This window comes from Cyprinus carpio, chromosome B25 (genome assembly GCF_018340385.1).
Source record: "Cyprinus carpio isolate SPL01 chromosome B25, ASM1834038v1, whole genome shotgun sequence".
NCBI lineage: Eukaryota > Metazoa > Chordata > Actinopteri > Cypriniformes > Cyprinidae > Cyprinus > Cyprinus carpio.
The window spans coordinates 2,450,258-2,466,289 of NC_056621.1; the positions used below are offsets into that span (position 1 = coordinate 2,450,258).

General features: G+C 35.1%; 2 protein-coding genes across 6 annotated transcripts in view; both read right to left on the bottom strand.

Annotated features, from left to right (window-relative positions):
* The window catches only part of LOC109096891 (GRAM domain-containing protein 2A), a 31,917-nt gene extending 25,587 nt beyond the window's left edge, over positions 1-6,330 (bottom strand). The window contains exon 1 of the mRNA XM_042752925.1: positions 6,081-6,330. The gene's annotated coding sequence lies outside the window, so the exon portion shown is untranslated. The remainder of the gene's footprint in view (positions 1-6,080) is intronic.
* A 6,347-nt stretch (positions 6,331-12,677) lies between these two features.
* znf609a (zinc finger protein 609a) overlaps positions 12,678-16,032 on the bottom strand; it is a 103,726-nt gene continuing 100,371 nt past the window's right edge. For all 5 annotated transcript variants that reach the window (XM_042752913.1, XM_042752909.1, XM_042752910.1 and 2 more), the window contains one exon: positions 12,678-15,759. The gene's annotated coding sequence lies outside the window, so the exon portion shown is untranslated. The remainder of the gene's footprint in view (positions 15,760-16,032) is intronic.

Consider the following 16,032-nt stretch of genomic DNA (forward strand, 5'->3'; position numbering starts at 1 on the left):
TTGGGTTGTTACCGACATCTGGTAATTTTCAGGTCAACAGCACCTTTAGAAATATATTTACTGAGAAAAATGGTGACGTGTTTATGTGTCTGTGTGTGTGTGTGTGTGTGTCAAAATATTAATAGATACATTTATCTTGAAGTAATAAAAGTACTAAAACTGAAATAAAATAATTAAACAGCTATACAGGCATACAAAATATAAAAACTACTGAAAATAACTAGAGCACATAAAATTACTATATAAAAAAAAAGCTAGATAAAAAATTGAGACAAGTTCCAGCTGAAGTATTAAAATGACTAAAACTGCAATAAATAAACAGCTATATAGAAACATTAAAAATCATATAAAATTATAAAAAAAACACAATAAAATTTCCATAAAATATACAAATAAAAGTTAAAAATATTAATACATATGTTTACCCTGAAGTGCTGAAGTGTTAAAATGACTAAAACTGAAATAAAATAAATAACCAGCTATATACAAATATTAAAAAAAAAAAAAAAAAAAAAAAAATAATATATATATATATATATATATATATATATATATATATATATATATAAACTAATGAAAATAACAAGAGCACATAACATTTCAAGCTAGTTTATATATATATATATAAAATTCTTCCTAAAATAACATAACAGACAACAATAGATCGAATGATATATATATATATATAGCTGCATTTGAAAGTTGAAGGACTAAATGTACTAAAACGTAAATAAAAATTAATAAACAATTAGCACCTATATAAAATGACAAAAAGAATGAAAAGATAAAATAAAAACAAACATTTTATATTTATATATATAAAAAAATAGAGTATATATATACTGTATGTATACATTACTGAATAGAATGATAGAATAACAGACAGAGAAAGTGTTCCTTGGGTTCAGGAACTGTCTTGTGTGTTTTTCCTGGAGCTCATCCAAGCTGTGAAGAACACAGAGCCCTGGGAAAATCTGCAGCACAGAGTCAAACCCCACAAAAGAGACGACAAACAGAGAGAAACAACAGCAGAACAGAAACTCTCCGTCAGTCCGGCTCTATTCAGAGTCTGTCAGCTCAAGTGACTGGACAGAAAAATAACAACTAATCCCCTCAAGCAGTTCAGAAGCGCCACGGGTTGACAAACGCAGCCCTAAACAGGTCAGGTGACCCTTGAGTTTTAGTTCCTGTCAGAACGGGAAAGATGAGTGAAACTGTCATGTGACCTCAGATGCCTTTGATGTCACTGATTAGTCTTCAGTCAGGTGAGAGATTCAACATGAGACATTCACATCACCATGGAAACAGGCTTAGAGAAGGTCACATGACCTTCACATCTTCACATGGAGTGCAGTGTTTTCAAGCTGAGCTGAAGCTGAAGCCCGTGACTGTCTCCATCATTATCTATTAAGATGTCTTCTAACGCATCCGCTCGACATACCGTACACTAACAACAACACAAGAAAGAGTTCAGCTCATATTTCAGAAACAAAAGAACAAAATGAGAAACTACACAGATATTGTAAAATTGAAGAACATTTTGTGTGTAGAAAATTGAAGTCTATTTTAGGACCATTTAAACGGAATGTAATGGTAATTAAACACATTTTCCTAATGAATTCTCATCACTGTTACATGGAAAAAAATTATATATTTTAGGAATAAGTTTTATTAAAAAAAAATTTAATAAATAAATTACATAATAAATTTAATTTATTAAAATTAAATAATAATTTATATTTTTTTATAAATACATTTTTAGACACATGCACACACATATATCTCAAAATTAAAATTATTATTATTACTTAAAACATTAATCATATTTTAAACTGTTATTTAGCATCATCAAGGTTTTTATTTCTATATATTTTTATTTTATTTTTGTATTTTAATTCTAGTTTATGTTGTAGTCATTTTGTTGTGTTTTTGTCCAGCAAAGCCTTCATCAGAATGACTGACTTAGTTTTAATATATTTTTCCATGAATGTGTATTAAATTATTTCCAATAGTCTATTCTCTTTATTTCATAGCTTTTCTCTTGGTTGCGCTGCTTCCAGTAGAGTATGTTTTTATTAGAGCTTTTATCCAATCATATTTCAGCAATCGTGTTGCCAGGGTCAAAGAAATCTGCCTAAGGCCTTCAGAATCAACAGTGCATGTAATCGCCTTATTTGATTTATACCAATGTTATCTGCAAGGTATAAATACGTATGAGTGAATAATAGTCTGTTAGAACATCGGGTGGGCTGTATTTGTGTTATTTTGTTTAATGCTTCAGCTAGAGATGATGTGCGTTGCGCAGCTTTGGCAACTTGTTGAATTGTATTAATTGGATTTCTAGCTTTACTAATAGCATTCATTCTCGCTACATGAGACACCTGTCTGAGATGTAATGCCCTGTTATACTGCATTTCTGTGTAATATTTATGGTTTCTATAGCCTGGCATCATTATGATGGTAGATTAATTCATGTAGGACGCACCTGAAGGTATATATATATATAATTTCACGTAACAACATTTTTAATGGTTTTAGTTTTAGTTTACTTGCCTAACCCTGATGTTAAATCATGCATATTATAATGGAAGTATGTTGTACTGCCTTTAATTTGTGCTGGTATTAAAAAAAACACATTGCATTACATTATTATGTAATACAGTAAAATTAAGCTAAAAACATAGTAGTAATGAGATTTATGTAGGAAAATGTGTTTAATTGTCATGAAAATATGACACAATGCAAAAATTCTTAATGGTCCTTAAAACAGGCTTGATTTACTTCATGAAAACTATCATATGGGATGAAATGTGTTGTTGTGAAATGAACCCACATTGCCAAAATGTGAAAACTTTTACAAAATGTCCTATCAGATTGCAATGTCTCTTGCATCATTTGCTTAGCTCTGTAAATCAGATCCTGTGAAACCAGGCAGTAACGAGTGTGAACAAAGATGCCCTGTTTCTGTAAAAAACTTCCTCTAAACTCAGGTCTGTTTGGTGGGTTTTCACACAGAAGTTCACAGTGTTGTCTGAACGAATCTTCTGTTCGTTCTGCTTTTCTACACAGGAGTATAACTGGACAGCTGTACCTGTAAAATAACCAGCATCCTACTGAACTCGTCCTGACCTCGCTTTCAGTTTTATTCCAATTCAGATCTTCTTGAAAGGGAAAATGCTGTGGTGACAGACAGACTCGCTTTTGCTACTTACCTGATGTGCTGGGAATGCTATCAGGAAGTTGAAATAGCTTTACATAAAAAGTGAGTTTCTTTCCCTTTCTTTTCACACAAACTTAAAATAAACTACAGACAAGAAATGCACAATGCTTCTGGTTAACTCACATAACAAACACAGAAAACATCAGTGTAGGATTTACTTTGAAACTGTTTCGCTCAGAAATTGCCAGTAAATTTCACAAATAATTACACAGATACCACAATGAATTAAATGTAAAACATTTAAGTATAAAGAAAGAATGATATGGCATTTTCTTGTAAAACACACGAGCCCTCCTGCACGTACAACATGACTTAACAGTGACCACACAGAACATGCAAACTATCAGAAGGCGACATCTGGGCATGAAACACACACCACAAAGATGTCTGAAGTTCCATAGCATGAACTTGAAATAATGCAAGTGTAAGAAAATCTCCACTCCCAACACATTCCACATCTCTGCATTAGAGAGCGATGCTCGACCTGTATCTACATGACTGCCATGACTAACACTCTATTATCCATATAACTCAATGCGAGCTCAAATAAATAACCCACAATGCCTTAAGAGGAGGAGGCGGCAAAACTCAGATTGATGAGAAGTCTGGCAGAGGATGCAAAGATTCATGTCTGAAAGAGCGGCAGATGCAGAGTGACACAAGTAAGTCACATCTGCAGTAAAAATACAGTGACTCAATCGCAATGGTGCCTGCAAACCTCTCTCAGAACCAACAAACCAATGTTTTCACTTTCTTTGAGAGCCATTCAATGAAACTACCATGCATGCAAGCATGCATATCACACATACACACAAAGAAGCATATGCATGCGTGCAAGCACTCATATCATGCATGTACGCAAGCAAGCATGCACGCATTTCGTGCATGCATATCATGCACTCATGCAAGTCATGTATGTAAGCATGCATATCACACATGTTAGAGCACATATCATGCAAGTAAAAAATAGATCACTCATGCATGCAAGCACACAAGCATGCACATCATGCATGAAAGCACTCCTATCCTATCACATGTTCAATCGTGTATTTCACGCATGTATGCACTCACATTATGTATGCAGGCAAGCATATCCCAGGCACACATGCAAGCTCACATATCATGCTCTTCTATGGTTCTCTGTTGAGGCTTATATACTCTCTCATTAACTCGCTCTTCCTGCACATGCTCTGATGCATTCAGCAGTGGCGCTCATGCAGGTCTGAATCTGATTCAACACAAGACTCCAAAAGCATTTATGTATACACACGTGTTTCTCAACGCAAACATTTATGACATTAGCTTTTGCAATTGGAGCCAAGCCTTACTGTTTGACTTCCAGAAGCCGAGCTGACCACAGAACCCATTAACTCCACATTCACTGCAACAATATAGTGAGTGTTTCACTTCAAACGCCATGTGTACACAGCACACACTTCACCTCACATCAGATCATATTCTGAGCACCATTCATCTATTGTCTAATGTAATAATATCAGGTTTTAATAGATGCTAATTATAGCCATAATACACAAGGGTGTGTGTGTTTACATGTTTAAGTTCTCGCTATAAGCATCAGGGGTCATCGACTGTCTTCAGCACTTAGTGCCACTGGAAACCCTTTTCAGCCGAGTCCACGTCACAGGAAAAACGAACAGTCTGCTTTTTCTGTTCAAGGTTATGCAACTTATGCCAAAACAAACACCATTACAGTCAATGCAAAGGGCTTGGTGTATTTTTACGGGTATAGATAGTCTATTTAATGACAATTCTAGATGACCGCAGAGGGCTGAAAACCCAGAAGACATACTTTAACACAAAAGAGCTGCGGCGCATTAAATTACTTTCCTCCACTCTCCTTAAGTTACCGGTTGCTGTTTAACCCTTCCACACACAACAAGAAATGCATTTAACTCAATGAAACAAGTTGTTATTGCTGTTGGGAATGTTTTTAGTATTTTCTCTATGCAAGTTAACGACTCCATGAAAGAAAACACAACTTAACAACCAAATATCTTGGCAGCTGTTATAAAATAATATCCTAATATCCTAATAAAATACTTAAACAACAGCAACAGTTTTCAACAACTCTCTTTAACCCTTTGATGCATGACATTTACAGTGGACAGACCAATGTTAAACCTTTCAGACTGTCCTCTTTATATTTCTATTTTTATTTATTGTTTGAAAGCATCCAAAATGGGCAACAAAAGTAGTCCCTTTTACCTTTTATTTCAGAAGACAGAATGTTTACTTACAAAGAAAGCATCAGAAAGTATCATGGTACTACAATGTTTTCTAGATATGTACTGTACCATGGTATTCTTGAGGTAAATAGATTTTAGTACCACGGTCCTGAATCAGGACGCTTTAATTATGTAGGCCTATTCCTTCAGGATACATTTTTTTTTATAAAAAAAAACATATTAATAACAATTTTAGTTGATAGTTTTGAAGTAAAAGAACACTGAGGATTTAAGTATTTAATAATTCCAGCACATTAAAGGGTTAATAACATTAGCGATTGTTAGAAATTTCCTAAAACTTGGATTCGTGCGTTTAAAAAAAATAAATAAAAATAAAATAGAATACGAAATACTCGCATTAAATATGGTTCATAAATGACTAACTAATGATATAAAAGTGTCACTATAAAGTGTTCTTGTAAACAAAAGTGCTGGGTTTGGGATGAAAACACTGCAAACGTGGCAGAGTTTCACTACTAGACAGAGATGAACAAAGCATCATTTAGAATCGCTTTAGAATTGAAGAATCCAAGTCTAAAACCCATGAATGCATCCAGTAATAACGCATTAAGTAACACTATATGGAGGCGGACATGATTGTATCGGTCTCTTACCTTCAAACGGAAATTGCATGACAAACACAGCAGCTGATGTGTTTCTCCATCAGGTCCGCGTGTACATTCACATGTGCTTATCGCATATAAACATCAAACGATCGTAAAAAACCCGAGAGGTGCTTGGCTCTTCAAGGGCACGCGCGCAGAACATTACCGTGCAACGGGAAATTCTGCACAATCCGCAGACTGGTTGCGACTTGTTGCTCAGCCTTGCGGCGCACCGAGGGCGTGGCTTAGCGAACAGGCCCCGCCCCTATTGTTGCTGCTGCTGCAGCAGTCGATCTTCAAGCACGTGGACGGATGTAGGCTACCTAAGCGCTTCCTCTCTTTCGTTCTCTGTGTTCTGTGGGTTTTACATCAGCTGTAAATGAAGGTCACAAGCACTATACACAGAGCTGGGTAGATAACTCACAAATTGTTATCCGTTACTGATTCCAGGCTACATGATCAAAATTGTAGTTAGTAACGTAATCCACTAAATTACATATTGTAAGTAATTTAATCAGTCTACTTTTAGATTGAAGCAACGCTCTAGCGGTTGATAAACAGAACTGCACGCATCCCGCGGAAGAACATTCTAACCGGAGCTACTTCTCCGAGTCTATGTCTAAGGCGATTCACGCAGGTATGTGTTACTCCGCAGCGTAGATGAATTTATGATGTACTCGCTCATTATATACATTCATTAACATGACATAGAGTTGCTTTAACATGAAGTGCATTAAACATTATATTACATCAAGGTTTCCCAAACTGGGTAACTTACAAATTCAACATTTACACATTCAACAGTCGTCTATTTGACATTCTAGCCTTTGCTGCCAGAAAAAAAATATAGGCTATATATATTGTTAACTTATATTATAAGAGACAAACACACATCCTTGAAAGGATGGCACAAGATTATTAGGGAAATTATTCCCTTAGAATTCTTAACTTGTGTTACACTCATATGCCTACTGAAGCTTTTCCTCAAGTTTGGACTCCGTACCTGGATTTTATCAATGTTTAAGTAATATTTTGAATTTTGGTATGTCATAAAGCACTTTATTAATTTTTTTATTTTTTATTTTATCACTAGACTTGTAAAAGATGGGCATTGCCTGTTGGTTGGTTTGGTTGTGTTCATGTTATAATTGGTTGAAATGGTAATAAAAAGATGCAATAAAAAATGGAAAAAAATGAAATATTTTACTTGTCTACTTGCATGTTACGTGTCCATGACAAAGCTCAGAGAACCATGAACATTGTGGCCATTAACCATCTTATTAAAGTGTTTATTTTAATGTGTTAGTTGTTCTACAAGGAAATTTATTAAGTGAAAGAGGATCATATCACAAAAAAGTTAGTGAATTTGTGCAATCTCGTGTGTTTGAAATACAAACTAATTACTAATTATTTTCTAAATCCTATATCAACCTTGACAAGTTAATGATATAAGGATAGACAATAAACAGTTCTTTTAATTCTTTCAAATAAATAATAGATAACTACATAAATTATTCTGGTCACACTTTAGATTAGAGCCCAAATCTCACTATTAACTAACTATTAATTATGACTTTTGCTTCAATGTACTTCTAATTACTGCTTATTAATACTTAGTTAAATTGTTGTTTAGTTTAAGTATACGATTAAGGATTTAGAATAAGGTCTTGCAGAATAAGACAATAATATGTGTTTTTTAAACTAATAATAAACAACCAATATCCCAGTAATATTCATTCTAATAACCAATAAGTTAATAGTCAGAATTGGACACTAAAGTGTTACCAATATTCTTATTAACTCACCAAAGTATTTAACGTGAGAAAGGTACATTAAAATCATGTATTTTAAGGTTAGACTTTAAATTTAGATGGTAAATCCACTATTGTATTGTGTATAACAGATACACAGTATTAAGTTCAATTACAAAAGAAGTAACTGTAATTAAATTACAGTAACAATTACTTACTAACTAATTATACCCAACACTGTAAGTGGTAGGCTATTTTAGAAAGGAAAATTCTAAATATGAAAAACATGAAATGTAGGGAGAATCAATAAATTATGAATTATTGCTATTTTGTAAATATGTAATCATGTACCCTAATCCATGAAAAAGTAATTGTAGACTGATTATGAGTTTTTTAAAAATGTAATTTAATTTTTTTTTTTTTTTTTACTTTATTTTTGGAATCTGATGCATAATCCAGATTACATGTAATCAGTTACTACCCAGCTCATAAATGCTTATGCAAATATCATTTAACAATATAACACACACATTGCATATGAAGTGAGGTGGTGAATACATGAAATCATGTATACAGCACATAGTTAAATTATAAGTGGGGTAGTTGTCATTTATTTATCTTTCTCTTAACACATTTTTATTGTTTTATTAATCTCTTTTGGTTTTATAATTGTTTTACTGTTTATCTGAAAATCCAGATAAGCCAGTTTGCCTTGTGACAACTTGCCCCATAGCGTTCCCCTGTCTGTCTTCCAGTGCAAGACCGGTAGAAGTGTTCAATTAAACATTAAGTTTGTTTACACAAAGATTAATAATCATAATACCAACTTGAGAAATATTCACTTGAGTAAAAGGTGTGCACTTAATATGCACATGTAAGCAGTGCTGGGGAGTAACTAGTTACATGTAACTAAACTATGGAATTTAATTACAAAATAAATGTAATTGTAATCAGTTGCAGTTACTGAGAATGTGTAATTAAATTACAGTTGCTTACAAAAATGTTAACGATTACAAAGGGGGTTACATCTGATTTTTATTTTTTTTTTTGTAAACACATACACCCACATACAAATTTAATAGATTTCTTTGATAAATTGCAGTGACTGCTCTAAAAATATGAGACACCAATGTTTCAGGAGTTTAGGACACATGCTTATTCAATAACTGTTTTATTTCCTGTTTGGGTTGATGCATATGCTTTCTTTTTAAGATTAACTGTTCTTTTTCCCCATGGCATTTTTAGATGCCAGTGTTTCCTGTCATAACCATGCAAAAAATTTATTTCAAAGACAGTATCATAGCTAAACTATTTCTTTTTATGCTTTTAAATCTGTATTTGACCTCAGAATGATCTCAAAGTAATTCTGATTGTGTGGTAGCCGTGCATTAAATTATTATAATCTTAATTCAACCGATGAAAGATTTCGTAAGTGATAGTAATCAGTGTTGCTCACTATACTGTAAGGTTAACCCTGCCCTGCTTTACATGTCTGAAAATGATTAACAGTTGAAAACATTAGAAATTTAGAAAAGTAATCAAATGTAACATTAATAAAGTAATTGAAATAATTAACACTAGGTCTACTCATTACATTTTCGATAGGTTAATTTGTAATATGTAACCTATTACATTTCCAAAGTAACCTTCCCAACACTGTACTGTATGTACGCGAAGAACTGTAGTACTGTTGAGTCCAATGTAGGCTAACTGCTGTATGATGGTAAATAATGTGGCAGTCATTCAGTTCAATGGCATATACTGTATATTCATTGTACCATCTATCGTCATGCAGTTTTCTTAAATCGCTGCATATCCTTGCAAGGCTTTAAGAAGAGAACACAGTGTTTTAGATTCACTGCAGCCCCTGCGGGTCTCATACAGTGGGCTGTTTGTGTTCGGCACAACACGCGCTCGCAAGGATTGTGGGAGAGCGCGCGCCTTGAATTCTAATCGCGCACGTGCCTCGCATATAAATGGCCAAACATCACGAGCTCTCACACACAATCTTTTCGGGCTGGCAGTTTTTAATACTGAACAATCGTTACATGTCGTGTATAGATTTGGCGAATATCAACTCTTATTTTCACCGGAGACCGTTGCATTCATGTTGTACTCTTTCTTTCTTTACGAGATTGATTCTCCTCCAGCACTTACGCGGGGGTTTCCATGGCAACTGCTGAATCCTCAAGCACGCGCGGCTTTTCATTCCCGCGCTGGTCACCTGATGGCGCGAAGCTGGGCAACGAAACAGCACTGAAAAGTACCTCAGAGGCCGAAAACTGAATTTCAAGTTGGAAAACGTCTTTCCCTATTTTAAATGACAAATGTTTATGATGTGAACTAGAGTTTTACGTAACTTTCCGCAGTTTGTTTGTTAAAAATGCTTTCGGACGTGGGCCTCAAGAAGATAACAAACAAGAGTGCTATCGAGGACGAGGTACTTGATTCATACACTATTTTTATGTAGGCACTACTTAATCCATCAATTGCTTTGCTTGAATTGAACACATTTGGTCCTTTTTTAGGGTAGAAGCCGATATTACGTTTTATTTATAACATGAACAGTCCGTTCATTCATTTTGCTGCATTGTCTTAAGATCTTATACCACGAAATATGAACATACATACGTATTTTCTGTGTTTGACACCCAGATACACAGTATCAACAATTTAATCACTACACCTATCCTTTAGGGCTGCCACGATATTAGATTTTTCATATCACGGTTATTGTGGCCATAAGAATTCACGGTATCGATATATCGTGATATCTATAGAAACCTTGGAGGTAAAAAAGATATCAGTCAAATTATTTTTTACTTTGAGTTTTTCTTTTTCACCCAATGAACATAAGGATACTGATGAACGCAGGGCACAAGACTCAGGCTTTCTCTGTCTTCTTTGAAGCTCCTGTGAAATAACAAGAGAGACAATACTGTCAAGTTCAACACTATGATGAATAAATATTAATGGTAACACTTTACAATAAGATGTCATTTGTTAACATAACACAAATAAACAATGAACAATACATTTATCACACAATTTATTAATCTTTGTTAATGTTAATAAAAATAGTTGTTCATTGTTCATGTTCGTTCACAGTGCATTAATGTTTAGAAACACAACTTGTGATTTTAATAATGCATAAGTAAATGCTGAAATTAACATGAACTAAGATTAATAAATGTTGTGGAAATATTATTCATTATTATTTATTTTATTTATATATGTTAATCTATTTGAAATTCAATCTGTTCTATGATGCCTCTTTTTAAATAAATCAAAAGGCTGCCATATGGTCAATATAATAACATAATGGTCCAAATGTTTATTCTATCCTTTTTTTATTATTATTTTATTGTGTAAACGTTCTCTAATTATGTTTCTTCTAAGAATTATATTTATACATTCAGAATTCCTATAAATCAGTTTGAGTTTATTATTGTTACTATTAATATAATATCCTGTAATAATTTTCTTACAAGCCCATTTTTCCTCAGTGTTAATAAATTAGTTTAAAAAAGGAGTTAAGAACCAACAAGCATGAGGGAAAAATAGGTGACGTTCCAGACTATGATTATATTCTCAACATCCATCTGGAACCATAAACCCAGGCCAGTCTGAGAGACTAACATATAAGAAACGCAGAGTAGATGACCTGAGAATATACCTGAGAGAAAGAGAGAGAAAAATACTACTCCAAATATGGACCAAATCAATAACAGGAATTGCATTACCAGGCTTTAGCCAGCAAGGGGCTGTCTTTTACCTGCTTTTAGTTGACCGTATTTTTGCACAATTGTGAAACTGTTTCTGTTACACTAATGATTCAAGATTAAAACAAATAACTTTTTTCTTTGACAAGTTCGTATGAAAGCAAATAATTGACTGTGTATGGGTGCGGACACCATATTTAATGTCTCGCCACTAACGAGGGTATAAAGTAGGGGTGTTGCGATATACCGGTATTGACGATAACCGTGATATTCAAAGCAACAATTATCTTTGTGGTTTTGATTTATTGTGTTATTGTATATAACAGTGTTTTTAATGGAAAGATTCTCTTATGATAACACCACATGTAATACTCCAGCTCCAGTACCTGGTTGAGCTCCCAGGTGTCAGTATTGTGCCTTAACGCGGACACCTGTCACACAAGAAAAAGACGCAGTGCTCGCAGCTACTCCGAGGAGAGCCGTGTTCGACAGAGTAAGTTGCCATTATTTTAGTCGTCATAGAATGGGAAACGTTATATTAACCTGTTAACAGCGGTGTTCTGTGTTCATATATTTAAATAAAGAGTGATTATTTTAATAAGTACTGCATTTTCTTTACTCTTCTTATTTTTGTATTTGCAATTAATACGGACTGTGCGTAGTAACACTTTATTTCTTTGTTCAAATCTATTAACAGTTACACAATTAAAACTGATCTTGAAAAACTGAGCGACCACATTGCTACATTAAACACTGTAAAATGTTAAGTTGGTCTTAATGCCTCATTTGTGGTCATTCTTCAGTAAGGTTCATTAGTTAACATTAGGTAATTACATTAGTTAAACATCTTTGCATGCTATTCCAACCAAGTAATTTTTTTATATTTTTACTTAATCCAAGTGTTCCGTTTCCATAGTTATTTAAAAAAAAAACTGAATTATACATATTTAATTCTGAATTAGTATTGCTATCCCATTTGCAAACCTCTAGGGGTTCACAAACCTTGAAAAAACTCCCACTGGACTGATTTATTTTAATTTTATTTTTACTAACTCTTTGATCAGAAGATAGCTTCCAATTATAATGCACATGCGACTCTTTCAGACAAATAAGACACAGACGAATAACAGGAGTGATTGTCTCATAAAAAGATTTATTTTCTGCCTAAATGTACAAAGGCAAGTTACAGTATTGTATAAAAAAATGTAGCAATTTACACTTTACATGAGAGATCCCTAGGAAGAGAGTGTGGGAGGCAGGGAAAGAGAGAGCGATGGTGTACAAAGAGAAGTGTTTCCAAACACAGAAATGAAGAGGTGTAAACATCTTTCTTTCAAGTACCGATGACCGACACTGAGCCGCTGCTCTCTATGGATGTGGGGTAGGTGGGGCTTAATTAGTGGGATTGGTTGTGGAAGGGGCCTAATAAACAGAAAATAGAAATTAAACTAAAAAAGCAAATTCCCTCTTCTCTTTTCACAAGGATCACAAAGGGCAGGCTATATTAGCACCGTCTGAGACAAATATAAACGAATGTTTGAACTGTTAAAACCGGTCGTTTCGTCTTTCTACAAGGAGAAAAATTGAACTAGAAAAAACAACAGCAACAACAAAAGAAGAACCCTCAAAAATAAATTAAAACAATCAAGCGCTTTTTCCTCAACAATTATGAATCAAGTCACCAGACAGCACAGGTTTACTGGCTAAACGCGCGAAGACAGAACAACTAAAAGTAAGGTTATTACTATATATAAAAATCCTAACTCTCTCGTATTAGCGTGAGCCTTTTGATGCTGAGCTGAGACCAGTGCTGTGATATCTCTTAGTTACTGTTTAGGGTTTAGGTAGAGAAAGCTGGTCCTAAATCAGCATAAAAAGTTTAAAGTTTTCCATCTGCACAGAGGATAAAATAAAATTCTTACAGAGATCTGGCTGGGTCTCTCCCACAACAAAATAAAACTAATGCATTGTGCCATTAGGCCTCATTAGCATGAGCATTAGTTAAAATCAGATTAGGGGTTTGTGGTGGCATTGAAATTAATGCTCAGTTATAAATTTAAGGAGAAAAAAACCCATCTTGCAGATACTGCACGTTTGCTGTTTTGTCTCACGACTGAGATGGAAAACAAACGGTCATGTTTAACATGGGAGAAAAGCCCCCTCTTCACTATAAACGAATTATGTTAAGTAATGTCTTCTTCCCTGTGCTGTTCAATAATCAAGTTTGAATACAGTAGAGAGCGATGAACATGCCAGGATGATTTAAATGGCTTGGATTTCAATAATGCTCTCCCTGAGAGTTTCAGATTCACACAATAACTGCATGATGATGAACTGGAAAAACTAGCTCCAGATAGCACCGGACTCGGGTTGTCGCTTCCTTCGCCGACGTTTTATTAAAACAGACTTTATTTCAATAAACGCAAAACATGTGCTTCTAAACAGTTTCAAAGCAGAGTGGGACCGACTTGACGTTGAAGAGGAGGGGTAGAAAAAGTAGTAAAAATTAAAAACACTTCCAATATAAAGCCGTTATACCAGCTAAACGTTGATATTATGCCAACAATGGTAGAAAAAAAGGCTAAAAGAAGAAAAAAAAATAAGAGAAAGAGAGATAGTAAGACAATCCGATAGCATCCAACAACCTTTTTTAAAATAATTCCTTTGTACAATATATACAGAAAGCACATAGTGAGGGAGAAAAGGAAGGACGCCTGCTTGTGTCGCATTGCTCTCCGTTTGGATTAATGCTTTTACCGAGTGCTGGAATATACCATGCAGACGTACAGAAGAAAGTGAGGGAACGGTTTTTCAGGTCTCCCTTGTTTCGTGCTCCGCAAGTCTGTGGATCGGAGTAGAAGAAGTCTAGAAGCTGGATGCCGGCTCTAAGCCTCTTTTGGGGTTATCTTACTCGGATCGCTCTAAGCCTTCAAGGTTACCCCATTTTGGACTTCACTCATGCAGTCTGGCATGAGATTCGCAAGCAGCAATGTATCCGTGTGTGAAGGTTCAGTTCGTGACCAGACACACACAGTCCAGTCGAGTCTGGTAACTCCATTGGCAAACACACACACCGTGTCCCAAATGACTATCTAGAGCCTGGGAGAAGCAGATAGCCTTGTGTCTGCATATGATAACGGTCAATACAGGCCGGAAAAATCCGTAAAAACCAGTCTGAAAGTCAAATTTCCTGCTTTTTGGGACACTCCAAGTAAGCATATCAGAGAGCAGCCAATGCTTCATCTTCCCTCCACGATCCGGATAATCCAAAACGTCAGAAGGCCCATCACTTAACTGAAAAATGAGTCATTGTTGAACCGACCAATGCTGTTTGTTTATGATTTAACGCCATGCGAGCTTCCTCGGCTATATTCATGGCGAGAACCGACCAATGCAAAAGCAAAGTCGGTTGTTTGAGAATAAAACATTTGCACAGCAAAACGACCAGTGCTAAGCTAATGGAGTGACTTTGAGAGATTTGTTCATCATCCATCAATGAGAAAGAAACATAACTATGAACAATAAAGACAGCGAAGTGCGTTTAAAAGATGCCTCTTGGACAAAGAACGGTCTACTCTCAAGTATGTTGACGATAGCTTCGCAATGGTAACATGAACTTGAATTTACTGCCCTGAATGAACTGAGTGAAGAAAACCAAGCCTTATCCACTTGCATAGTCCACAAATAAATTGTGAATGTAAATGTATGAAGATGAAGAGTGGCAACAAAGACGCTGGAATCCTTCAGGGCAAAAAAACCTTGGTAATCCTCTTGGCTTTAGAGCAGCAGTCCAGATCAGTAGCACTCCATGCTTTGCCCATGCTTTAAACACAATGTAGTGACTTCCAGAATGTCTTTGCATCCAGGTTCATTCAAGATTTCCCAAACTCTGTAGGTCCGTGTTTCTCGGAGAGCTTGCGCATCATATGACGTTTCTGCAGACAGATTGTGTCTCCTCTCTCCTGAGTATGTAGCCAGCAGCACAGAGAGGGAGGCGTCTGGATGTGCGCTTCCCGAGGTGGAGGTCGGCGTGTATGTAGGAGCCTGGGCATCCACTTTCTCCGCTCTGATGGTGTTGGTCAAAGACGCCGGGAAATCCAGGAAAAAGAACCATAAAGAAATCGGGAACATCATTGAACTGATGTCATTAGCTCCACATCACATCCTCATGTGAACCAGTCACATGTCTGCAGAAGAATGGCCAGTTACTTCTCCCTAGAATGGAAATGAGAATAAAACTGATTATATATTTTCATTTCATAATGTGTTTTCAAATATGATAAACAACTTAATAGACAGCAGATAGTGTATATGCTGCATTATCATTATTTCTGTTACAAACATACAAATCACAGAAGTACAGGGATTAAAGTTTATTGTTCGGATATAAACACTGATGTGTACGGTAGCGATTAAAATAGAGTAAATCACCTTTTGAAAGTAATTTGACACTTCAAATTAAGATTTATAGATTACATTGTTATGCCA